This window comes from Pithys albifrons, chromosome 2 (assembly GCF_047495875.1).
Source record: "Pithys albifrons albifrons isolate INPA30051 chromosome 2, PitAlb_v1, whole genome shotgun sequence".
Lineage (NCBI taxonomy): Eukaryota > Metazoa > Chordata > Aves > Passeriformes > Thamnophilidae > Pithys > Pithys albifrons.
The window spans coordinates 62,580,663-62,608,510 of record NC_092459.1 but is presented as its reverse complement, the minus strand read 5'-3'; positions in this window follow the sequence as shown (position 1 = coordinate 62,608,510).

Sequence of the window (27,848 nt, the reverse complement as noted above, 5' to 3'; positions counted from 1 at the left end):
ATTAAAGCTGATTATAAACCATAGTGCACCCTTCACCCAAAGTTCCTTTAAGAAGCGCAAGAATTTGAGTTAACCTGACATCATTAGAAGGGCCAAACAAATTTACATTCAGTAAACCTCTCTTCTTCTCTATGCACCCACTGAGGCCTGAATTGTATCCTTATTAAAAGTTCTTTAAACACCACCATATTTGTCATCCCAAGGTATGGCAGTTTATCGCTGTTCCAGCAATCCATGTTCAAATCAAACTATTAAATACACTCCAGGAACTATATTCCTCAGTGTCAAAATGTCTCTGCTTTTCCTTTCTTTACTTTCTCAATTTTTTTTTTTATTTTCGATTTCTATATTCTCAGTCTGTTTCTAAAATCATAACGTAATCACTGAGCTCATAAAAATTATTTAAAACTCCAATACATGTCTGCAGCTTCACCAATGTGTTAGAAAGGAGACCATATAACATGCTAGAAGAGGAGATGAAATAAGAGGAGTCAATAAGAAATAGTTAACAATAAATATAATTATGTATGGCACTAAAATACTAAATGAGAAAGAAATCTGGATATAACCCACTGGTCACCTGGAAGGAGGTTTTTCTGCCTTAAGACCTTCCTAACAGCAGCTAGAGAAACTGATAAAAAATATATATAATTGTATTTTACAGACTGATCCATGAACTGTTCTAACTATAATATTTACGATATTTCCTCTTTATGGCTGTTTTAGTAATTCTGTACAAAATCCCACGATTCATTCAAACTCCACAAGCACACAAAACTGTCTGTTACTAGAACTTAATCAGCCCTAAAATGGACATTTGAAAGCTACAGCTCAACTAGAGAATCAGCAAGGAGGCAAAGAACTGTAAGAGAAAATTCAGGGAGAAAATGCAAGCAGAGCTGAAAACTGCTCTGTGACCCTCCGTGCTGCCCCCTCCCATGGCCCTTATCCAGTGATTCCTCTACTTTGCCCAGTTTACACATCCTTCCATGTTCAGTAAATGCATAAAAGCCAAATACATACATGCAGAACTGAAAACAAAACCTACCAGAAAGTAAGAAATCACCAGCTGGCACAAATCACCATTGCTTGATGGAAGTCACTTTGCACTGGCAGATGAGCCAAATCTATGTTTCTACTTCAGCAGTCAAGTGGCCCTGAGATCCCACAACACTCATTCTTATTTCTGCTCACTTCATTGCCAAAACCTTGAAAAAATTCTGCTATTGTAAAACACTATTTAAAAACAATGTTGAAATTAAAATGCCATAACAAAAGGACATTTGGGACGATCACTTTTTCACCAATTACTTTGTTTGGGGTGGTAGGATGGATACACACATACCATGCTGACTCCCACCTCTATTAGCCCACCATGAATGTTGTGCTACATGGCTCATATTCACTTATTAGTTAAATGGTTGTCAGTGAATTCTAGAGATCAAAACAGAAGATGCAAGAAATCTAGTTATATAAATAAATCTGAGATCAGACACACGGGACATTACAAGAAAACAGGTTTACATCTAGTAGAGATGGATTTGAATTTGTTTGTGTTACAAAAAAAGTTACAGAGATCTGAGAAAAGTATTACAGTATGTACTAGCTAGTACAACTAGCAAACAACTCTTTCAAATATTTTTTAGAGTGCTACAATCTTGCTCACCCTGATATATTTTCCCTCAGTTTCTACAAGAAAGACCCTACCCCAGCCAAGAGGGAAATGTTTCGAGTTAGTGATTAGATATTTTCTCCTAAAGCAGTTAGCACAATTGATTCTTCATATATCAGGATTGTTTAGCAGGAAGATAAACTGTAAAAGCTTTCTGGTCAGAACTAAGTCTCAGCCATCAATCTTTGCATTTCCCAGTCTATCTAAGATGACCCATATAATACGAAGGAAAAGGGATGTGCCAAACACCAGTAACTGTGGTGAATAATCAAAGGCAAATGAAATGGCTGTGCCAGCGCATCTGGAGCCTGTGCATTTCTCCAGTCTTTGTCTGGAGCTGGGACAAGACTTGCAGAGTGTGGTACAGCTGATTCCCATCCTTTCTGGGCAGTAGTTCCTAGTCTCATGCCTAGAGACCCTTGTTTTCAGACTCCAGAGTCACTGAGATGATTTCTATCTTTAAAGTACAATTTTAGTGATGTCCTGGACTGAAAGGGGACTGGAAACTCAGAGGGAAGAAGTGACATGGAATTACCATCTCTCAGGGCAAAGAAATCTTTCTGAATATGCTTATTTCTGTTTCTGTTTCTCTGAGGAGAGCATCTGCAAGAGAGGCAATGTAAGTGGCCTATTCACAAGCCCAGAAGCAGCCTTTAAAATATTCATATTCAGAAAAAGACTTAATAATTAATTAATTGATTTGGCAGTAGAAGTGGAGCCACTCTGCAGGATTTGGGTGCGCTCTGTAGCAATACAAACATATAGTATGGCAGAAACACACACATATAGTCTAAACAACGGACCACATCAACCCTAGCTGAGCAGCCACAAAATGAGAACATTTCTGGAGACAGACCCTGCCATGACACAGTTGTCTGTCAAAAAGTAAGCTCCACCAAGGCTGCCCAAGCCAATTTCTACCCCAGTCACCAGCACCAGGCCTCATTTTATCTGTCCGACCATCACCCACTGGCAATGTCCATGTCTATCCTTAGAGCGGTCCCTGAATTCTGTCCCTGTCTCTGACATGGTCCAGAAACTCCCCAGCATTTCAGTGTTGACCTCCAGTTTCATCTGTCATTTTCATCGTATAGTGAAGACTACTGTTCTTAGGACTGATCTATTAGCATGAGCTGTGTCTAAGCTTTTATTTCTGATGAGTTTACTTTTTATAATTTATTTCTACACAGTCCAACAACCTAGGCTTCATAAAATTCCACCAGGATAAAAAGTTCTTGTGTGGGTTTTAGCTTATTCACATATCTTTATCTACAGCTCTATTGTCATGCAAAACATGAGTGGATGAATCCTTACTGCTGCAGGTATATTTTCTCACACAGCATGGTCCTTTTTAAAAAAAATTCATTCATTCATTCATTCATTTCTTTTAAAAATTCCCTTTCTTGATATCAACTTCAGGTCACATCTGTTAATCCAATGTCAACTCCATTATTGTCAATTACCTTACAAAAACTAGATTTTAACATGAGAAATAGAAATATTCGTCATGTAATTTTATAACCCACCGAGTGCTTATTCAGACTAAAACACTGATTTCAAAATCACAGCAAGCAACTAAGACATAATTAAACTTTTATCCCTGCAGATTTTGAGAGATATGTATTTCCTGTTATTTTTTTTAAAAAAGGAAATAAAATAGTCTTCTGTAGTGGGAAGTTTAAGTTGTGTTTGATGCAAGAGCAGGAAAAAATATTTTCTTACAAATACTAGACTTGACAGAGAAAAAAAATTAAGATGATAAGCAAGTTTTGTTTTGACACTTTTACAATCAATATTTTATTTCATGTAACACCTTGGTATTTTCCCATACTTTGCTTCATTTTCCCACTTACTGCTACATTAGAGTAAAAATAGAACTGATCTGCTTTGGCATCAAAGAGAAGTTTTCCATTTGGGACCAACATAGTGAAATACATCTATCCCTTTTCCAGCACAGTGGTCAGCTGCATAAATACCACATAATTATTTCTGAGCTGCCTGTGACTCTTTCCATGCTGCAAACAACACCAGCTGATGAAATGAGCACCTTGGATAATCATCTGAGACAATCATTTTGCCCATACTTACAAGTGGGCTTTTCTTGTCAAGATCTCAACCTAGACCTCATGCAAAATGAGAACAGAAGCCAGGAACCAGGAAACTCCTTCAAGGGTGCCTATAAGCAGTATGTTACTAACTACATCAGTTAAAGGCTTCCAAAGCCAGTTACAGGTACTTCCATTGTGCCCTTCGCTGCCCCAGCTCCACTGATAATCTGGCCTGGGTCACCTCCCAGATAAAAATGTAAGAGGATTTGGGTTTTTTCTGCCAAGGTTTTGATACCTTACTGCAGCCTTTAAGGGCAGAACCCATGCAAACAAGGTCAGTGGTGGCCTCTGCAAGTCCAAGCATCACTTATGGCAGGACAAACAGGATCTTTAATTATGAGCTAAATATTACTATTCAACAGAAACTAACCATACTCAAACAGTGCTTATCCAGGTCCCTACCCAGATATCGTCCTTTTGGCTCACGTGTACCACCAACACATGAAATCTCAGAACTCAGATTCAGTGCTTGACTCCTCTCCCTGCAGGAATCCCAGGTGAGAGCACAAGACCAGTGTCCTGGCACCATGGCACTGAATATTCTGCTTCTGCAGGAGCTAAAGAGCCAGGTCTCATGTCCAAAGTAGTAGCATCCCCTGGTAAATCTTTATTCACATGAAGAACATACATACACCTACACCTGGTTGCTGCTGTTCTGTTCCCCATGGGCAATGAATTAACTCATTCCCATGAAAAGTCAGTCTCCTTCTGACTGAACCACTGACCATCCTTGCAATTGCCAATTGCATGCAAACAGTGTGGTTTGACTAGTCCACTCCAATTCTCTTCAGACCTATGTGTGTATATTCAACCTCACCTACTTTTAAAACACCATTGAGAAGACTCCTCTGGAACTGATGGCAGAGATGGACCATAAAGGAAAATTATTAGGTTAAAACAAAACTATCACCTGCTATGAGGACAGGTTGAGCACACAGCAAAATGTAAGGCTTGAAGGAAACCAGACACGCTTCATTCCATCCAGGGCTCAAGCCCTATCCTTTAAAGCATTTTCATGCAGACACTACCACAGAGAAGTAAATCAAATCCAAACCAGCTTGTGTTTATCCTCTTTCTTTCTAAGTCTTTATGTACTGTTGTGTCTCATCTCTTCCCTCCTTCACTACCTAGCATGTCCTATTGTTCTTATTTGTCAAGCTATCTAATTAGTTTGGGGCCACAGATTACTCATGATAGGAGGATAAGCAAATCACCCATGAATAAGTGTTTACTGGATCAATCCCTTAGACTGTCAGCTCCTGAGCAAAGACTGTGTTTTATTATTCACATGCAGAGTAGTCGGTACACCAAGTGTGTTATATACATAATTCATTTTAAAATGATAATGGTACATGAAGAATGAATAACATGCCAGCAGGAAAGTTCACTGACTGCACTACCATCAGGAACTCAGAACTGCTCACCCAGAGTTGAGGCTTGGAAAACCAAATGGATGATAAGGCAAGGTTTAAGGCAAAGGAACAAGAGTAAGAAGAGCTGCAGTGCTACTCCCAGCACTGCCACAGAAAAAATTGTCAGGAGAAATCTTCAGAATGTTTTGTGCCCCAAATTTCCCTTGTGAAGAGATAATATCAAAGGGGTATGTATTCTCCTACTCTGACTTGATATACTCAAGGGTAAACAAGGACTTGAAAATAGGAGGAAAACATAATATATGTTAAACATATGTAATATGTAATTGCATAATAGCACATTTTTCAGTGTAAGACACCTTATTGTGTTTATTATTTATAGGTGATATCTCGAAATCTATAACATAGCATATACTTAAAGGAAACAGACCTCCATGCACCAGTGTGTGGAGTGTGTGTAACTGTCATGTGAGCTACGCTTTGACATAGACAATTTACATTTACAGAACACAGACAGTACGCTAGAACACAAAATGTTTTATGTTAAAGTACAAACCTATGACATTGACCTTTCTGCTTCACCGTTTAATCTGGCCTTGACCTTCCAGCAACTAAATATTCATGACTAGTGTGATCTCCAGGCTTTTTTCTCACACCCAGTTGTACCTAAGGGTCAGAGTATTAACTCTTTCACAAGCCAGTGTCTGGGGAGAGTTTTCTCCTCCTCTCACTATTATGCCAGTGTCTTTTTGTTTTTCAGTTTGCCATCCACAATAGCCTGGCTATTCTTCTTTCATATTTAAAAACCTTTATGCAAATCAACCTGGTAGCACGGCAACCTAAAGTTCTTGCATTAATGCAGAATATTATTCACATATAAGAATTCCATTTAAATCCCATTAAGGTTATGACATAAATCCAAACAAACTAGAAAATGCACAGTTAAGGTGGAAAACTGACATATGTCTTCCAGTCTCTTAGCAGAAGAAAGCAGAATAAGAAACCTATTAGTATGTCATCGGTTGGAGCAAGGCAGCGAAGCACATATGTTACCTTCCTGCCTTTTAACTGTTTATTCTATTGTATCTGGAATTCCTTTGCTTTATTTTTGCTTAATGCCCATGTCCCAGTGTCAGGGGTCCTTAGAAGATCATTTTTGTCTCTAAATACTTCTGGACAATATCCATTCCGAGGGACAGGAGAGGCAGCCTACTATAAAACAGCTGTAAGCTGAGAAAAAAAAAAGTCAGATTAGCATTTTATATATTTCTGGAGGTGTTTCTTGTGGATAGTAAAAACCAGTGACACATATGACACTGTTTTGCAAGTGTCCCAATTAGCAGCACTGCTGCTGCAATCTGTAGGCACCTACTTTTGTTCTCACATGTTCCTCTCTTCGAATTCCTGACACTTCATAGTAATGAACTACACTGCAAGGTCTCAAAAAAGACCAGAATTATGTTTCTGTCAGTATAGCTGAGCTGAAAGAGTGGGTGTGGGCACCACTGTCTTTTGGATAATCTGCTACAGCTGGTGAAGATGTGGATTACAGCAGTAGCCTGTGCTGCACTTACCTGCATAAGCAGATGGATCTCTCTGCCTATTATGTATAAATAAAATTTGATCCTGTACCCCTGTAATAAGGATAAGGGGAAAGGGGAGAAGTTGGTTGGGTTTTTAGCTGCATTAGTTGAGCTACAGATGCTATAGTTAGTTGTGAATTTTCAATCAGAATCAAGTCCAAAGTATGTGCTACTGCATGTTTGTCATAGAGGCAAGTACTGTATAGTGCGCTGTTATTGGAAAGTGTGGGGTTTATTCTTTTTCTTTGGAGTTGAATGAAACTTGATTGGAGTTTTTCTTATTTTTGGTAATGATAAGTGTACAGAAACAAGCTGATTCAGTCAGTGAAGCTGTTGTCTTGACTAGAATCCCAAGTTTGATTTGAATTAACCATTCGTAAGACAGACATACGTATGCACGCACATAGGCACACACACATCGCTTTGAAAGTGGTTCCATCTGTTTTTTGGTAAGGCTGGGTGATAATTAGGAAAAGTGGAAATATTTCATGTTCTGTGTTTGTGGCCTGACATATCTTCCTTCATGTTAACGTTGTACACTTCCATCATAAACAGAACTGGTATTAATTGGGGGTTTAGTAGAGTTGAGGTTTAAGTTTGAGAGGGTGACTTTTTTTTCAATTTAGAGTATATTTTCTTTCTTCTCTGCCTTGAAGAAGTTCTTTTCCCTTCCTCTGTTCTAAGCAAACATTCTACAAATTATACTTTGAATAAAACACATCACAGACTTCCATGGAAACAACAGTCAGCATGACGAAAGAGTGAAAGTGCTCAAGGTGACAAGAATACCTTCTGCAGCACCAACATAAGATACAAGTTGAACCCTAGCAAGTACAGAAGAAGCTGACATGACAGTACAAAGCTAAATAAGATCACAACATTTGGGAGAGGGAGGGAGAGAAGCAACATATGTGCCCAAAGCCATCCTTTTCTGCCAATTATTGAATCCTTGACAAATGACAAATATTCAGAGTCTATTTTGGATGAACCTTCAGGGAAGGTTGAGAGAACAGCTTAAATTGCCAGTGTCTTCTTGGACACTTTACATTTCATATTAATAAAAAAGTGCAATTAGACAAATACCTGCTAAGGATGAAAGGTGCCTACAGGTACATATTGTGCTTAAGTTCATAAGAGAAGCTTCAGCCTTTGTCCTCAGAGGCCTCTTTCAAACCATGTTGAACTGCTGCAGAAGTCAAGTCTTCACTAGGCTGTGAAAAACACAGAGATGAAGTATATAAATAGCTATCAACTTTGTGGACAGTTGTATTTACAAGACTTTCTTAAAGAAGCAAGGGGTTATTAACATATTATAGTATTTTTACTCTCTTTAACATCCAAGTGCTCACTCCTATTCCATCTTTCCTTTTCCCATTTGTAAATGTTTACACATTCTAATCCAGAGATTCTACAGAGCTCTGACACTACAACATTCTCTTCCACCTAAGATTCCCAGCAGCACTCTTCCTCAACTACATCTTATTCACAGCTCAGCTGAAGTAGTCCCTGTGGTAGTTTTGACCTTGGCAAAATGCTAAGTATTCACCTAGTCAAGAGTAACACCCACCCCACCCCACCCCACCCCACCCCAGTCTTTACCCCTTTTCCCAGAGGGGGAATAAAAGAAAAAAAAACACAAACCTGCAATTTACAATAAGGCAAATTATATTTACACAGAAAAGAGGAACTAAAAATGAGAATAAAGCAATATACACACACATGAAAGAGTAAGGCTAACAGAAAAGTATCTACTTCCCCACAAGAGCAGCGATGGAGGGCCTCTGAGTCTCCCAGCCTGATGAAGGGACATCTATTCTCAAGGACTGCCACCATAATAGCAGAGGGAGCAACTCCTCCTCCCTTTCTTTCATATCTGGTTTGGCGTCATATGGCATGAATTATTCTCTTTGGTTAAAGTCAGCTGACAGCCCATGTCCAAAGCCAGCTGACAGCCTGCATCCCTTCCTATATCTACCAATACAGAAACATAGGGCCTACTATGAGAAACCAAAGCCCGGCCTAACTAAATCTTTCACAGTCCTGCTTCATGGCTCACATATTCCCATCACATATATTCCTTCCTCAGCAAATGTAAGATTGTCCTCCACAGTTGCCATTTCCACTGTTGCTCGTTCTAGGTGAGCATTTGCTACTCAAACAAAACACTTTTCGCATTTTCTCCTTATGTTTCCAATCCTTCCTTCTGAACCCACTACTCTGCTCCTCACTTTTACTGAAATGTCTTTTCTTGAAATCCTTTTTAAAAACAACACAGAGATGATGGCAATAGGCCAGTTTTGACTTTTCATCTGAAAGAGTCAGTGTGTTTCAATCATACATCGCTAAAATTTTTAAGGGTCTTAGTCTGCAGAGGCAAGAACCAGCATCCTCTAGTTTTCAATGCCAAGCATGTAGCTCAAATTCCAGAAATAAAAGGATTAGGGCAGTATGCCTTAATAGGTCTCCCTAGGTACAGGTAGGATGACTTCAAAGGTTTGCAGCTCACTCTACTCCAACCTTGCTGACATCCATGCTATCTAATCAAATTAGACACCCAGTCAGGTATGCTACTTGAACTGATCTCATGCTTTCTCCCAAAACTGAATCAACTCAAAGAAACTAGGTATCTTAGGCTACCTTTAGGATTAAGAGGTGGAGGCACTTTTATGAGTACTCATTTTTATATAAATGGAGGAAGAAGCTTTTACCCAAGGAGCTCAGCAAGAAGATAAAGCAGAATAGGCTCCTCAGGAAGGGGATGTTGTTTACATGATCTAAGGTTTCAGTCCTACACATCTCCTCTGCCAGTGAGGGTTGCTCTGTGGACTTATCAAGCATTCAAGTGCAGGACTGATTTTTTTTTAAGCAAGTAAAAGGCTAAGTGATTTGATCAAGGCCACAAATCAGCATGCCAGAGACAGGACTGCTGTAACATGCTAGTCAGCCAGTCAGATTGAAACCTTAAACTCTGGAGACAGGAGTCACCTTTTATATATTTGAAGTGTGCTCAGTATAACAGAGCTCAGTCAGTCCTTGCTGATGTTTCTGAGTGGCAGCTTAATGCAGATAGTAAGTGTCATGTAGACCAGTGGGCATGGGACCTTCTACAGTTTTTATAAGAACTCTTGGGATCATAAAGCCATCAAAGTTTCAACAGAATAAGGTGGGTATTCTCCTAAATGTCTCAAGCTACTTTCCTGGATCAATCAAATAAAAACATACTCTGCTAAGAAAGCTTTTCCATATCAAAATTTTTCTCTCAGATTGTTTTGCTCCCTTTATAACTGTCAGGGACATGATAGAATTTGAAGCATAAGGAGGAAGTTATGCCAAGTAGCTATTGTGAGAGGAAATAAAGGTGAACAGAAGATGAAGAAAACATAGTAAATAAATTTCAGAGGTGTATGAAATCTCTTCATCTGTATGGACCCCAGAATTGTGCTAATTATGAGGATTAACATGTTTCCTGTACATAATAATAGGTTATGTCAGCTGCTGGAGGAAGGTGGTGTACCCACTCAGACATTAAAGTGCAGCCTACGAATTGGTTACATATGAAGTCATGAAATAAATGCAGGTGTCCTACCTGGCACACTGAAAACACTACTCTATCAGGAGGGAACTGGTGTGAGGCAATATCTCATATCCAAAAATGTATCTAAAAGCAAACACATATACTCCTGGTAAGTTATAAGAGGAGTTTCATTTCTGTCACATCTAATCATCTTCAAAAATTGCATCAGTTGACCTTATTAGTTTCTGGATCAGTTGTTCCCATCCTCTCTACCACTTGTTTAACAGATATAATAATTTTGTGGAAAACTTTTGTGGGGTCCAGTTTCTCACAGACAACTTTCTACTTTGTCTCAGTGAATGATTTATCAAGGGATAAAAAGGGTCACATAAATATGCATACATTTCCTGACCAAAAAAAAAAAAAAAAGAGCTTCACAAATAAGTGGGCAAACCCTGTGCAGCCTTATCCTGTTGCCAGTTGCCCAAACACCATTTCACTTCTGATGGACTAAGGCTCTGTATTGTTTGCTGAAACTTAGCCCCAAACACATCAGAAAAAAGTCTCAGTAAATGAAATTCAGTGCACATTCTCCTGTTCTGATACTCTTTTAAGTAACACTGCCTCAGGATACATTAGTTTCATTATCTCTATGTCTATAATAAGATCCTTGTGCATGACAGCCAAAGATCGCCATTTATCCTTCCACAATGACATGTTTCATTTGGGTTGGTGGAAAGGGTATGTAACTTGAGCCACAGCCCTGTAATTCCTACTCAGCATCATATCATGGACATGACATTTGGCCCTGAATCCTTCCCATGAGAGGAGGGCTGTTGTACTGATTCAGAATAAATATTGCTGGCACCTTCAACAAACAGAAAGTTTCGCTTTTAGCTGAACTGCTCTACACAGTAAATTTCTTAGGGAGAAAAAAAATATAAAGAACTATTTTGGAGAAAACTACACTTTTCAGTTTTCACTTCTGAGGAGGATGTTTCAATACAGATGAGGAAATTCTTCTTAGATCTGAGACATACATTTTATAATAAGAACAAATAATTAAGTACCAGCTTATTGTTGTGCACAAGTTCTGGCTTGCTTAAAACTTTAATCTTTATGATGAAGGCTGAAAAATCTATACTGTTTCTCCATCCTTGCTTTTCACAACCTTTATGAAGAGTCCTAAATGAAAAAGAGCAAGAACCAGAGTACTCAAGATGTTTCTGTTACACATTACAGTACCTACAAATGGATACTTAGCCTCATCTTTAATTAATCCAAAATTAGCTTCTCCATGCGGCCAGGGAAGAGATATGGGCATCTTCAAAGAGACACTCAGAAGCCTAGTGCTGAGTGGGGGGTTCAGTAAAGTGGTCAGTAAGAAATAATGAGGAGTATCTGCTGTTTAGCTGAGAACATTTAATGTATGATTAAAGGCTTCTTCAATTATGTGCCTCAGACCTGAAAAATTCTCTAAGCACTCAGTAGTGGTGACATTTAGGGACCATGAGCTAGAATTGGGATCTGAGTAACTGCACTTTCTGATGACTTTAGAGGCATCTGCACCTCCTGCAGGGAGTTGGTTCTTTCTATAATGGAAAGATTATAATATGTGTTCTTCTGAGATTTCAGAGGACTTCATTCAGTGATGCAGCAGACTCCTTCCTATTTACTAGGAGCTTGTGCTTTCTGGACCCACTTAATAACAACACACCACTGGGACAAATTTTAGTGTTTTAAAGTCTTTCCACCTCCTTAGTCTAGTGCACCACACACATGTGAGCTATCTAGCCCAGCTTCACTGTTGAAGAGTTTAGTTTTTCTCAGCTGTCTGTGGAGAGGCAGCTGCAGAACAGGCAGCTAGAACACAGTGACATCTATAAATGGCATCTATCACTGACATTATTCAGCATACAGGACACCTAGGGACTTTGAATGTCTTTTCTGGTAGGTAGTCTGTGTTCAAATCCTTTCTAAAAGTAATGTCTGTGAGTAATCATGTGTGGGGTGGAGGCAGGGCAGCCACTGTGGAGTGGCACTACCAATCCTATTGACAGCATTGTCACACTCCATGGTGTCTCATCTTGCACACAGATTCACAGGAGACACTGTGATAATAATCTTCCACTCTTCTTTCCATATACCCCCCTAGTCTGTCTAGTGTGGCATCAAAATGAAAAGTCAATGGTGTGCCACTGAGGAACAATGTTTTAACTGGTATCAAAGATGTGGAAGAAAATTCTGTAGAGAAGCATCCCATGCACATTCCCCTCAGATTTTTAAACACCATGCCCATTTTCTGCCAGTCACCTGAGGTTGTTAGAGCTTATAAAAAGCAACAGAATCATAGAATAGTTAAGGTTAGAAAGGCATGTTCACCATTAAACTGTATCCCCAGGTGTTGCATCCACATGCTTTTTGAACACTGACAGGGGTGGTGATTCCACCACTTCCCTGGGCACCTTGCTGACCAGAAAACAAAGTATCTCCTGGGAGTTTATTTCAAAAATTTGAGTACCTTCATGCAAAATATATTGTGATGCTATTACTGATGCAAGATACAAAGAATAAAATACTAACATGAGTGGTGAGGGAGAGGGAAATATTCTTCTGATTAAACATCACCATAAATGTAGTCACTTTCGCTGAACCATATATTCATTAATGAGAATAGTAATTATGAGTCATAAATCATCTTACCCTATGGAAGACACCTCAAACCAGTAAAAAGGATCTCTCCCTAAAAATGCCTTTTTCTCTCTGTAGAGGATAAAGACATTCTAGGGTGACTACAATCGCTAAATTATTACCAAATAAATGTCTAAAGCTAGGTGGAGAGAAGCTCTCTTTTAGCTCAGGTCAGTTAACCAAAATCACAAGTAGTACTTTGACTCCCTCACATAACTTCATGCAATTCTGTTCTCTTTTCACAAGCTTTTTGAGTGTCTGCAGAAATTTCCTTTAGTTAAGTAAAAAAAGAGCCTCTCTACAGCCCTTGATGATTACATATTTGTTTACCAGTTCATCACAAAGTAACATAAAGTAGAATATTTTATTTACTTGACCATTCATGAAATTGTGAAAGTCACAGCCGGGCGGGTAACTTTATTATTATATTACCCCTCAGGAGCAGGATCAGTAGGACTATCTTTATACACAAGTCCTTCTGTCTATGCTACTGCCTATCATGCAGTGATCTTTCCACAGTAAGACTTTCTTCTTAAAGGCTTACACTTCATATCAGCTTGTTAACATACTGCTGCAAAGCATTAGGTAAGAATCTATATAATAATAAATGCTTTGTTTCAGACACCTTGGTTAAAATTTGTAAGATCATATTGATTACATTCCTAGTGAAAACTGACAGCATGGTTGAATTATATACATGTTGTGTCTTGTTGCCTGTGCAATGGAAATAACAGTAAAAAAAAATCTGGATAACTTGCGTTTTTCCCCAAGTATTTTCTTAACTTTTGATTGATACTTTTTAAATGTATTTCATCTAATCAGAACATTATACCTCACAATCCTGAAATAAACACTGCTGGCTGATCTACGCTTTCTCTTTCTCAAAAATGCAGGTGGATGAAGTGTGCAAGCAGAGAACTAACAGTCTCCAGGCAGATTTCTGCCCCCAGGAGAAGGGTAGCAGCATCTGTACCTTGTAGGACTCACACCCCATGCTCAGTTCTGCTATGGCACTAGCTGTGAGCTAAGCTCTGGGGCAGATGAAGGCATAGGAGTTGTATTATCCAGCTCGCCTCCCCGGAATCACAGATATCCCTGCTCATATCCTTTTCTTATATTAGCTCTGTATTTCCCATTATTTGCCAAGCTGTTTCATGGCTACATGCAGCTCCATTTCCCCTTCCCACCTTGCAGCAAGTCATTGCTTTCTAGCTCCAGGCTTCCTCACCCTCTTAGTCACCCTCAGCCCAGTGGCAATCTGTCTGTACCTCCTCTCCTTCTTGATGTCTTTGTCCAGCCAGCAGAAATCATAACAGCTTTACTCATCCAGCAATAACTTATTCTTTTTCTCCTGGACAAGGAGATTTTTTCCATCTTACTCTCCTCTCTGCATGTAGTAAATATTTGCATAATATATTAAATATGTGGGGAAACCTCAAGAGATTTGGTTCAATGCCTTTTGGATAAGCACCTGAAAAACTTGGCTGTTTGTGCAAACCTAATCCAAACAATCTGATTCTTGAGTTAATGGGCTGGAAATCTTGTGAGAACAGGTTGTCTAACAGTACAAGATCTCTCGTAAATTTTGCTTCTGCTGTTGGAATGGTAGTATGATGAAAATAACCTCTTGTACTATTTTGACACTTCTTATCAGGGATTCAGGACAAGGGGGGAAAGAAAGTTTTCTAAGCCTTACAAAAGTATCAGTCAGTTTAAACTCATGTTTCAGGTGAGAACTCAGAATGGGAAATTGCAACATCCAAGCCAATTCAGCTGTTCTTTTATAGCAGTGTTCACCCACTTTAAGGCAGTTAAATGCCTCCCTGACATCCGATCCTGTCAGATCTCAGAAGCTAAGCAGGGTCAGCCCCGGATTAGTACTTGGATGGGAGACCTCCTGGGAAATACCAGGTGCTGTAGGTTCTAGTCCTGAGGACTTCACTGTCACTGTCCAAGCTTGCTCGGCCGCGGCAGATGAACCTCAGGACTTAAACGGTGGGGCCAGTTCTGCACACGCTGTACCTCACCTAAAATCCACTGCGCAGGCTGGAAGGGCACACCCACGTGGGGACAGCCCTTCCCAAATCTTCGTTCAGCGAAGCTGAGCCACACACACACACACACACACACACTTTATTGATATGCATCAGGTATTGGTAAAATAATACACTACATACTCTGACTGACTGGCTAATAGGAATCTGTCAAACTATGAATGTTATAACAGTCACGTAATAATAACACAGCACTACAGAAGGTAATAAATTACATACTTGCCACCATTCTTCACATATTCTATACGGATCATGGAGTTATGGTTATTGGTTGCAGTGTGTATTACCAGGTCCCAGGGTCACCAGAACAGAGTTAAATGATGTAAGGGAGTAAGTAAAATTATGATCCATGTTCAAAATCAGCGCTAGCCTTGGTGCCTATTTACCTCATGCAGTGTGTTTATATACTAAGTGTGAATAATCAGGCTTCCTGAAAAGGAAGAGAAAATTGACAATGCCAGGGGCAGAATAGCACTTTCCATTTATCAGTAATTTTGAATTGAAAGTCTTATTTATTTTTGTAGGTGCTGCAGCTTGTGGGGGATCATTCAGATTTGGCAAAGTTTCTCACACTGATCTGTAAGACTCTACCAGGAGCATATTTATTTTCCTCACCAAAGTTCACCTGTGATCATCATGTGGAAAGTATTCCAGCTCTGTGTGCCACTCTCAGATAACAGCTGAGCCCCAGACCAAAGGTCACAATAATCCTATCTTTTTGTTACTGCTATTGCTCCTACTTGAGCAAAAGGAACAATTTCCTCCAATTTAGACAATGCAGTGTTTGTGCTTTAGTTTGAAGTATCATTCACTTACATTTTATTCATGAATCCTTTCAACTTCATTCCATCTCCACACTTCAGCATATTGCATATCCACAAATTTGGTAGACCTCAAAGATAATGCTGATATATCATAACTTATACTCCAGGGAAGCACGAGAATGAAATGCACAGTGGCTCTATACAATCAGAGACTGTTTCCAGATTCACCAGGGAATATGGTTCTGGATAAGGGAAAACAAACATAGTTACATAAAATTATATTGCTAAAAATTCCCAATTACATAAATGAATGATATTGTACACTGTACATGGATTCATAGAGTATTTAGGATTGACTGATACAAATATCAGCCACATACTGTCAGCAAGTTCTGTATCTTTTGGTGTTAGCAAAAAAAAAAAAAAAGAAAAGAAAAAAAAGAGATGAGGGTGTTACTTTTACATCTGAGATGAAATTGTGTTTTATTTTCAAAGCAGATGTCATCTCAGGAAAAATTATGCTTAGGCATGAGTTTTCATGTAAATAATTTTCTGCTGGGCAATCTATCGGTTGGACCTCTTTTATTTATATAAATCCAAACATTTCTAAGACCAGCTATAACGCTGGGATTAAAAATAGGAAAAAGGAAACAGCCTAGCACACAAGTACCCCAACTTAAAGGATCCCTAACTCCTGATCTCTTATGCTCTTTTAGCTGTTCAGGTAACAGGCAAACACACTAAACAAGTTATCTTCTCTGTCCCCTCTGCCCCCAACACCTGCCCGACATATACATTATGTCCAATTACACCTCTGGAAAGCATCAGAAAGGCTTGGTGAGTACAACCAGACAAACCAGGCAATAACATCAATCCTCTTTTTAAGCATTCAGTTTGTCTCATATTTATTTCAGTGTGTGCTTTCAACACTTTCTATTTCTGCCCTGCTGTGTGTAAGGCCAGACACATCTCTGTACCAAATGCTAACCCAACTCGTTTGTGCCTTCTGTCTGAAAACAATGAGGTGCTCAGGTGTAATTGTACAGAATTTGAACAATAATCCTGGCTTTCTCCTGAAAATGAACACTACTGCATGAAAGGTAATATACCCCTATTTTGCTGAGTGCAGGGCTCTGAAAGGTCACACTGGGAGAGAGATTGTGAATTGTTTGGAAAATAGCCAATTTGATTACAATAGGCAATCCTGAGCTTACAGTTTGCTTGTGTCTATCCTGACTAAAGTGGCATCATTTGTAATAAAAACTGTATTGTAGAAGTGCTGCGGAAGAGACTGCAAGCCCAATTTCTATTCTGCTGAAGAATCAGAATGGGAACTTAAATATCAAATCCAAGATACAACCTGTTCAACATTGCCTACCACAGGGACATTCAAAGCAAGTTTAGAAGTTTTACATTGATATGAACATACACCTGCTAAGCAGTCACAATTAACACCAGTTTGGGTATGAAATGAACACTAAAAGCTACTGCCAAGTCTTGAAGGATTGTTTTCATTTTTAAAAACACAAAATTCAAAACAGACAGAGTGTCTAGGTGTGGGATCCATCATTCTTCTGGAACTTGCCATATGCTTTCCTGTTAACCCAGTGAATAACGTGACCAGTTCGAATCCACACATAACAACAGTGCCTTGGGTGATTCACAAGTCCTCCTTATCCCATTGCAAGAAATGGTGGGATTCAAAAATCTCAGCTTCTCAGCTATTTGATCAGTCTTGTATGTAGACTGAAATTCCACATATCTTTTTATGACAATACTACTGGGTTTACCTGTAATTCTCTGATGTGAAGCATCATTGTTAGGACCACTATAGATAAATGAGTTTTCCCAGACATGCTCTGTTTGTTCTGGACATATTTCACGATTATGCTATATTTGCCTAGGATTTACAGTCATCTGCTAAATCTAACACATATCCACTGGGGTGCACATGCTCAGCAGGTTTGACACCTTTAGAAATATGGCAGCCCTAATTATAGGTTCTTGCAGATGAGTTGCTTACAGATTGAAGCTCCCTCTCAATTCCTTGTGTATTTATAAGTATCTGATTAATGAATAACGATAGGTAGTGGATTGCAACTGGAACTGCAAAGGACTTGCAAATGACCTTAGTGATTATAGAGGAAGCCACATCAACCTGCTCTGGGTGCCCTTGTTTCATTTAGTCATATTGGCAAGCTACAGTGCAATCAGAACTGCTCCTCCCAAAGGCCTGGTGTGATGGCTGCATAATGCACTAATAAAGTACTAGTGGATGATTCCTTGATGGAAAACAACTGTTCCTAGTTAAATAACAGGGCTGAGTGTACCATCTTAATAGCAAGGGGGGAAAGCCAAAACAAATGAAAAATCCCTCACCCAATTATTTACTATCCTAGAAGTTTGTTTAGGTTTCTACTTCCTGAGGAGCCTTCTCCAAGTTTTTGAGATGGTGAACAAGAAGTCCATTCAATTTCAACCAGAAACAGCCAAAATCTCTTCTCACAGCTTGAATAAGTGTGAAGCACTAGTTGGAGACCAAAAAAACTACTCCTACAGTCTGTTCTTTCAGGGAAAAAAAAATTCTCAGTACCTGATCTACACAGGTAATCCCACCCAAACCCCAGACCGATGAAGATTACTCATCACTGCAGCTTTATGGTACCCAGCACCTTTTCTTGATTTTATTTTCTTCTGCTATGGCTGTCTTTGATGCTTTTCATGAAAGATTCTCCTACCTTAATCTCCAAAGACACTAAGATAATACAGAGTAATGTGAAGAATTTTCACTCAACATTAAGGATTAATGACATAGTTTTCAATTTTTAGTTCATTAAGAACTTCTCCAAAAATAATCCATTTTATGATGGTCTAGAGGCTTTGGTCTAGTAAAGGCAAGGGATTTAAAGAAGGCATTCCATGTAGCCATTTAAAAACTGCCATAAATAAACAAGAAAAAAACAATATACAAAATAGTCAGAAATGCAAAGTGGGCTGGGCCAGAGATTTTCAGACTCTTTTTCAGCTACCACCTAGGGTTTTAACGCATATTTCAAGAATTTGTTACTTTTTTTGGTCTAATGAAAACTTCAAGTTAGACATCATGCCACAGGTCTTCAGAAAGGAGCCGGGGTGGAGGAAATATCCAACAAACAAATTTTACATCTTAGTTAGGTTACCAAATTACTCTCTGTCACAAGAAATGCAGAGAAATTTGCTTACTTGGAAGCTTTCGGAGAGAGGTATAAAGACATTATTAGAAAGAAGTGCTAAGTGGCAAATAATTTTCATATCCATAAGGATATGATATTTGAATTATTTTTCCAGCCTCAAAAATAAAGTCTTATAGAATCAGAGAATAGTACAAATGGCAAAGGATCTATTTCTGCAAAAAGAAACAATTTAAAAAATCAGTTGTGTTCAATTGAAATGTTTCATTTGACCTAGTTTCTCATTCCTACATGAAAAAGTTGCTTCTGACTGAAAAAAATCAGTGCTTATAGTTTTTGTAAATAGTAAAGTAGATATTTCTTCTTGCACTTGTGATTTATTAACAAATAATTAACTTCAATGAAACAGCTCATTTTCTGAAATTCTTACATCAAATCAGCATTTTCCATTGAAAGAGATAATGAAGAATTCCCATCCAACTACACTAAAGTTTCATCATCTACAATTTATCTTCAGGTGTGGCTTAAGAAGTGTTGCCTTTTTGCCTCAGATTACTGAATTTTATGAATCTCTCTCTTGACTTTATTTCAGATAGTTAGAATCCTCCAAGCACATCAGGAGAGCATTATTTCCCACAAATCACCTTTATGAAATATTACAAGAAACAATGGGGAATCTTCTAATCAGAGTGCCATCTTATCCTCTGTATGTATGAACTGAAGTTGTACAGAAACAAGAACTCCAAATTCCACCATCACCTAACTAAACCCATTATCCCTGCTGAATTGTTCCCATATAAGTGTCAAATGGTATCACAGTTCATCTCTTTTCTCAGTCACCCTCAGTACATAGTATTTCTATTGCTGAAAATACTTTCTATCTTAAAGAAAAGGAAGACAGAAGAAAAGAAAAACTTTTTTTCTCTCTTTTTTTTTTGTAACTAACCTTGAATGAGAAGTTCACAGTTTACATCTGTGTATCTCATCAAGAATACAAGTCATTTCTCAAACTAAGCATCACATATCTCAACAGTAGGGTCAGTTACCCACCCCTACCCCTTTATGGTAGCTGATCTATCAAGTTATATCACAGATTTTTTGATATAAGTGTCAATGTAGATCTGACATTAAAAAAAATAACCCACAGTGGAGCAGAAAAACAGTAAACAATGCAGAAAAAATAATTAACTCTTTAGGATCTCAAATTACTAAAATCGAGTGGTTGGTGTACAGTTTATGCTCTAGTGCAGAGTATATTTTAGTTCAACAACTTTGAATGCATAGACAGTTTCTCATGAACTTACTTTCATTTTCTTTTTCAGACCTCTTGAACTACATCTTGCCTTTCTTTTCTTGTTCTTCTGTGAGAACTTTAAAGCTTCATCTTCCATATAACTTCTTCCTGTATGATGGACACCATCTCCTGACAGTCGTCTTTTCCTCCAAACTAAAAAAGCTCAAAATACATTGTTCCTAAAAGCATTTAAAACCCCCAACATCTGCTAAAACAGAGAAGGCTTGTAGAATTTGTAAGATTTAAACTAATATTTGTCTCAATCAGAAGATTTTCTTGTAGAATTTTTTCCACAAATTCAATGTTCAAATGTGTAAAGGGAACTAATGTCCAAGTTTCAAGTAGAACAAGATGTTTAGTCAAAGCAAGATAGTAGGAGAGCAAGGCTTCCTCCTCAGAAAAGTCACCAACCCAGTCTAAGAGGATTCAGGTCTGTGCAAGATAGGGTTGCTCCAGCCTTTCTCCAGTGACTCCAGACCTGTTCAGAATGCAAGAGTTCTTGCAGAAGAGGCTGAGACCAAATATAAAATGCACTGGGGCACAGCCATCACCATGACTTGTTGGGTGCTTCCCTGGGACTTCTCCCCCCTGAGGATGCAAGAGAAGTAGCACAGCATGCTTGGTTCCCGCTGGTCTCCAGCCTCTTGTTCCTTCTCCCTACGTTTTACATAACCTCATCTGCATGCTTATGGATACAAATCTTCATAGGTTCCCTCCTCCAAACCTTGCAGTGAGTGACACAAGCCTAAAGAGGGGTGGGAGCACGCTCATAATGCACCAGTGTGGGCAACCACACCCCGATACCCTGGCTTAGACCCTGGTCTCTCCTATAAGCCAGTGTGCTGTTTTAAAGGTAAACCAGCAGGAGAAATGAACCCAACACAAAAGAGGTTATAAGTCAAGTCAGAGTTACAATTTAATAAAAATGTTACAATAAATGCAATGATACAAAGAGAAATTCGTTTTAACCCACAAAACCCAGAAGTATAACTCCTGAGACCCACATGGTTCCCTTTAAGCCAAAGTAAAAGGAAGGGAAAAAACCTGTTGGTGCAGATGATGGTCGCAGTCCTGTTGAGGTTCTGGTCCTTCTTTGGATCCAACAAGTGCTCCAGAAGTTACCAAACACCAAGATTATACACCCTCAGGTTCAGGTGGGAATGCCCAGTACCTCCCCAGGGTGGAAAGTTCCACAACAGGTGATCTCACTCTGTGAGTGATGGGATCATTTTGGAATAGTTGATGGCCCATTAGCAGACATGACACCTCAGGCTGGGTGTGAAGGTGCTAATGACTTCCCAGAGGGAAGTTATTACAGCTCCTATCTCACAGGCTTCTTTAACACCCAGCTTGCAGCCTGAGGGGTTGGGTGTGCCCTGGACAGCTCCTGCAAATGATCCATTATTAACCATTCATGAGAAATTACATAGAGGGTGGAGAATACACAGCTTTAGTCATACCCACATGGTGATAAACCAGTCCCAGCTGCTGAACTAGGACAGCCAGTGAGTCTGAAGCCCTTTGTCTGATGCAGGTGTCCTGCTGTGCTGGTTTAAAGGTGAACCAGCAGGGGAAATGAACCCACCACAAGAGAGATTACAAGTCAGAGCTAAAATTTAATAATAATATTACACACAAGGGAAATTGCTTTCAACTCACAAAAACCCAGCAGTATAACCCAGTGTCCTGGGGCACAAACCCAAGGGGGTTTGTTTGCCCTTGTGCTGAGACCCCTGTGGTTCCCCCAAGTCCAGAGCAAAAGGAAAAGAAAAACCTGTTGGTGCAGGCGAGGGCTGTGGTCTGGGCGAGAGCGGTGATCTCCTCCTGTCAAGGTCCTACTGCTGCTCTGGATCCAACGAGAAGTTCCTGAGGTCTTCTTACCCACCACTTATGTACCCTCAGGGAGCACTCAGTCCCTCCCCCTGGGCGGGGACTCACACAATGGGTGATTAACTCTGGGAACCAGGGGGTGTTGAACCGTTGATGGCCCATTAGCAGCTCCGCCCCCCCTCAGGCTGGGTGTGAAGGTGATAATGGCTCCCTGGGCAGCTGCTGCTAATGGCCCATTGACCTTGGGGAATGAATAGAGGGGGTAGAATACACAGCTTTGATCACCCCCACACAGGGTTAGCTGGTCCCTCCTGCTGAACTAGGACACCTGCTCTTTACATACCGCATAGTGGATCACCCCAAACAGGAAAGATGCATCTTTGTTAAGTGCTTTCTATTGGAGCATCTCAAAGACCAGATGCTATTTCCAAGAACTCTGTCTATCTGTAGCATCACAATTTTTGTTTCAAAATATTTTGACTTCATCTCAATACAAAAGAAGGTGGGGAGAATGTGTACTCTCTAAAACTTTGAAGATACATTCTCTTGGTCAGATTTAGTGAAGTATCCCTGCACAAATATTCCTATGTATTTAAGCCCCAGTCTGGCTTACTTCAAAGCCAACACCTTGTTCCTGACAGCAGCTACAGAAGACTGCTGCACTGCAAAGCTGTGCCAAGCATCAGTCTTACTTCAATACATGGCGTATAAAATGCTACTGGCTTGGCAATAGAGAGAGATGACAACACTCACTTGATATCTCAGTTACAAGATATCTCCCTACTCAGGAAGATGACAAAAGATGTGTGCATATAAAAGGTACTTGAATAGAACAAAAGATTATTACTTATTTCAGCTTAGAAAGACCTAGTCTATAAAAACCACATTTTCCTCTAGAAAAACACTGATTTTGCAGCTGTCCCAGTGAAACCTCTATATCATGAGCTCTAATGTTGCTCTGCTTACTTCATCTACCAGCTTGTAATGAAGTGGGATGTGATGGACAGTGCAGCCACAAAGAGTACTGTAGTAGGGGAAGCATGGAAAGAAAAGAATCCTGAGAACAAATATAGTGAGAGGTACATTAGACCTCCTTGACTTACTTGTTCAGTTTAACAATGTGTTTTACTGCTCTCAACAGTGCTTATGTTCCAAATCTTAACAATCTCCCTACAAATAACACAGAGGTAAGTAATGCAGTATACACAGATTTATGAGAGGAAATGAATTACCTTTAGATGCCAAGCCTTCAATGGATGGTGGATTTTCCAGCTTTGACCCCAGATTTCAGTAGTCTGCAAGGATGGCTCTGGAGAATACCTTTTGATCTTGCTGTCCTGCTCATTTTCCCTCCAGTCTCCTCCATTTCCGGAAGATACTCTTTAGGAAGCACTCACAGCATGCTTGTTTCCAATTTATTAATTAGAACTAAATAATTGGGCAAAAGTGTAATATGCGTATAAGCAAACACGATTAGAATAAAGTGTGGAAGTAGCAAATTCGTCTAATGATCAGGTTGATTAAATTACTTCACATAAACCAACAATTCCTTATAAGCACTGTGGAATGGTTTAGGAAGGCTACAGTCTTGTTTAGCTCTCAGCCTGGAAAGTAACAGGGCTTTTATCGGCTCTCAGTGCCAAGTGACATATTTAAGTTCCAGCCAAATAGCTGGTACAGGGAGTGTCAATAGTTCCCAGGCTGAAACTAGTGTTGAAACTGCAGCTCTGCTGCCAACTCCAAGAGTCTGTGCAGATTATTTGTTATCTAACACCAGACAACCTTTTCTCTCACTGCCCTCTCCCCCTCAAAACTCCCAGCAACGGATTACAGTGGATTACATTGGAGATATTTCAATATTTCAACATGACACAGCTTCTTAAATTTAATATCCAGAAGATAAATTCAGTGGAATAGTATGATCTATCATGATTCAACTGTACCTAGTTATAACACAGATCATTCTTTACTCACTGCGCTCTGGGAGTTCTTGCTCCTCATCTGTGCTAGCCAACAACTTTGCATTTAAAAAAATGCAAGAACACTGAAGTAAAGATGATCCTTAACTTACAAAGATGGGAAAATAAACAGGTACAATAGTAGATACATAAAATCTGAAAGTTTAAGGCAGAAAAAATTGCAAATTTTTTACTTAAAAAATGCATTTTGGGAGCTCACTTTTTACCTGCAGGAATATCTGACTTATGAAAGAAATGGCCATGAAATATTTGTTTTGCGTTTGGGTTCTTTGGCCATTAGATTCTTTTAGATTAGTAACATTTTATTATTATCAAAATCCTTCCCCTATTGAAATTTCAGCCGCTGTGCAAGGTGCAGTTTCTGAAAGCATAAACCACACAGAAGAGTAGGCACAGCATGCATTAGAGAGCAGAATCCAGTCCTATCCTCCAGATACTCCTGACAAGTATGTTTTAGTTCCATTAAACTCTCCAATAGCTAAAAGATGGATTTATATGAAAACATTAATGATACCCCTTTCAGCATGAACCTAGGAATCCAGAAGACAGTTGCAGAATCTTGGCAAATCACTCTAGATTAATGTATTTGAATCGCTGTCTGAAATGTTCAGATCAATGTCTTTGGGTTTTTGGTCGGCAGCTTTTTCCCCTTCAAACTGACAGAGGCCACAGTACAGGCAGTTCATCATTTCAAGGCATAAGAATTAGGCTTTGACTAACTGGAAGATTTGCCTGTTATTTAAATGAAACTTGTTTTCAGTTTCATCATCTGCGTGGAATTCAGAAAGGCATCAGACTATCCTACAAATTTAGTTAGCAAAGAATAAATGAATAAATAGGCTGACAATTTTCTCCCGTGGGACTTACACTGTCACTACATTGTTTCTCCGTTATTAATTACCTATGTAAAAATAATTCACTGTACAGCAGTATATACTCTATGCTGTAAATGACTGGATCAGGTGCCTTTCTGTTTGTCTTTGTGGGTTCAACTCTCTTGGTCTCACCAAGTGATGCTTGACGGTGCATGCACTGATGGAAGAAAGAGAAAATCAAGTTGTAGACATTTTTTGGATGTGTACAGTAATAAGGTTAGTTCTTTTCTATTTTGTATGAAAGACTCATCTACAGCTGCTGCTCTGCTTCAGAGGTTTGGATTTAGACTGTCTTGCAAGCAGTTTGTATGTAAGCCTGAGATATAATATACTAGCAGATGTCACTGAAAGGTCAGGGAGTCCATCAAATGCTGGAAGCCCACAGATCCCCTAATGAAAAGGGGCAGAAGAGGAGCCAAACATATTTCTTTGAGTCAGAGGGTTTTTACAAATATTTTGCAAGTGTTTACTTTGAATAAAAAATTCTTGACACAATTTAGCAGATTAAAAAGTTAAGAAGTTGATTGCTTTCAATAAGCCAAACCTGCAGATTTCACTTAACTAGTAGGAGAGAGAGGGAAGAAAAAGGGCAGACTCAGGACTTTTCTGTTATTAAACTTCAGATTTTCATGCACCCTTCACCTGAGTGCTAGAGGAGCATGTAAATACATCTGAATCCATTGTGCAACCACATCTATCCCAAATAAATATTTTTCTTAGACATCATCCAAGTAATTAGTCATTCAAATAATGCCACATTTCATTTGAGTCCAACAGACATTTGTCATGTGCTTTTTATCTCCTGTGCTGCAGTATTATTATTAATCCTTTCAAACTAAGAACTAAGTCAAAGCAGAAATTCAGTCTTCTCAGTCCCACATCCCAAGGGAGTCTCATAATTTCAACTCCAGTCCTGTGTAATTTCAAAGCTACTTCACTGACTCTTCCAGGAAACAATTCCTTCACAGCTGAAATTTTCGAAAAGGTTCAGACATCCAGCCTCTCCAAAAATGCTACCAATAATCCAGGAGAAACACTTTGAGTATTCTCATGAGGATGAGATAGGTTATTTTTTCTTATAGCCCTCTCCTGTATTCTGTAGAAGAATGGTGCTGTCTTTAAAGCACTCTTCAGACAAAGATGTGGCTTTGGGGAGCAGAGCAGTAAAAATTTGTGTTCCCATTGGGCTTTTTCTATAGCAGACTGCACTTTTCAGCATCTTGTATATTATCTGCTCCCTGCATAAAAGAATTCAAAACTAAATTCCTTGAGGGACCTCCCTCCACATAATGCAAAACTTTAATTTGTGCCCTCTGCTTCTTGCATTTGACACAAATTCAAATTGTCTTGTATCAACCATTCTTCCTATTCCCTCAAGAACTTAAAGATGATCTCACCTCTCAGTCTTCTCTTTCAACAAAGTACAGCACTTATTTCTTTGGTTTATTTGGGACAACTAGTTTGTCCCAAACCCTGCATTATTCTTCTTGCTCTTGCCTTATCTTTATCTATCACGATAATTCTTTAAAATCAGGTGACCAGAAATGAGAATGGAAAAACAAGTATGGTCTGTGCTGTACTAACAGGGGGTAATTTCTAGAAATTTAAACCCACTATGTAATATTTACAAAGATCTCTGTAAATTTCTACACATTTATGTACCAGTTTTAATCCTTCTGCTTCAAATTTCTTCTGCTACCCATTAACTATTTTTTCCTGAACTGCATTTCTGCATAGAATGATCTTTTGGAGCCTGGTCCTCTGTTTTGTCCAGCTTCTCGTTATTTTTATCTAGGTCATTCATCCTCCCATATACACATGTAACTTCTTTGAACTGGCAGCACTCCCTATTTCTGCATTATCTGCAAATATTTTTGCTTTATAGTATTTTCATATTGCTCAGACCTCAGATAAATAGTATGAATAAGAGGAACAAATCTAGTCCATTTTTTATCAGTGTAATTCTCTGCTTCTCCGTTCAGGTCACAACAAAGCCCTATGATCTCTCTGTAGTCTATACTGAGACCATCCCTTAATCCATTCAAACACATCACCCTCTCTGCCTATTATTGACCCCAGACATTAGTCTTTTTGCACTAGTTGCTGTTGCAAATGTATCATGAAACCTGTGTAAATTATATCTCCAGCTTCCTCTTGCCAGTCTTTTGCACTCTTGCCTTAAAATAAAAAATTTATCAGTTTATTAAGACAGAATCATCTCTCTGTTAATCCATGTGCATCCCAATTATCAAATAATATCTCAGTAAGATACCTTTGATCCTGCTTCTGTTGAGTTTTAATAGTATTTTCTCCACTAGTGCCAGCCATATTGTCATCTGCTTCTTTCTGTCGTCTCTGACATGGGGAAGCAGTGGCTCAGCACTAAGCAATCTATGGTACATGAATACCTCTTCTCAAAACAACACAGTGTGAGGATTTCAGAAATATTCAGAACAATGGCTTGACGATAAGAGATGCAGGGTACATATTACATGAATACCACTTTTGAAAATGGCACAGCAGGAAGATTTCAGAAACACTTAACTCCTCCTGCTCCTTGAGGATCAGTACAACATACTCTGTTGATAGAGCAAATCAGCCAAGAAGAGCTTCATGTAAATGAACTCTGAATTTTTGACAGGTCTTTTTGCACATGCACACCACAGAAACCTCCAGCCTATTGGAATGATTTGCCACTCATAAATCCCTATTCACAAAACTCTATAAGAAACCTCTTTCAAAGTTTGCTACTTTTCTTTTTCTCCAGGCTGGGAGCATGATCTCAAAGCACCTCTTAAATGAGGATGATTTAAAATGGTGAAAGATATGATACACATTCCCATGTAGCACATGAAAAGTTTTATAGCATGCAAAAAAGAGAAAAAAAACCAAAAACTTCCCATGTCCATTCTGGAGCAAAACTGGAATGACAAAGAAAAGC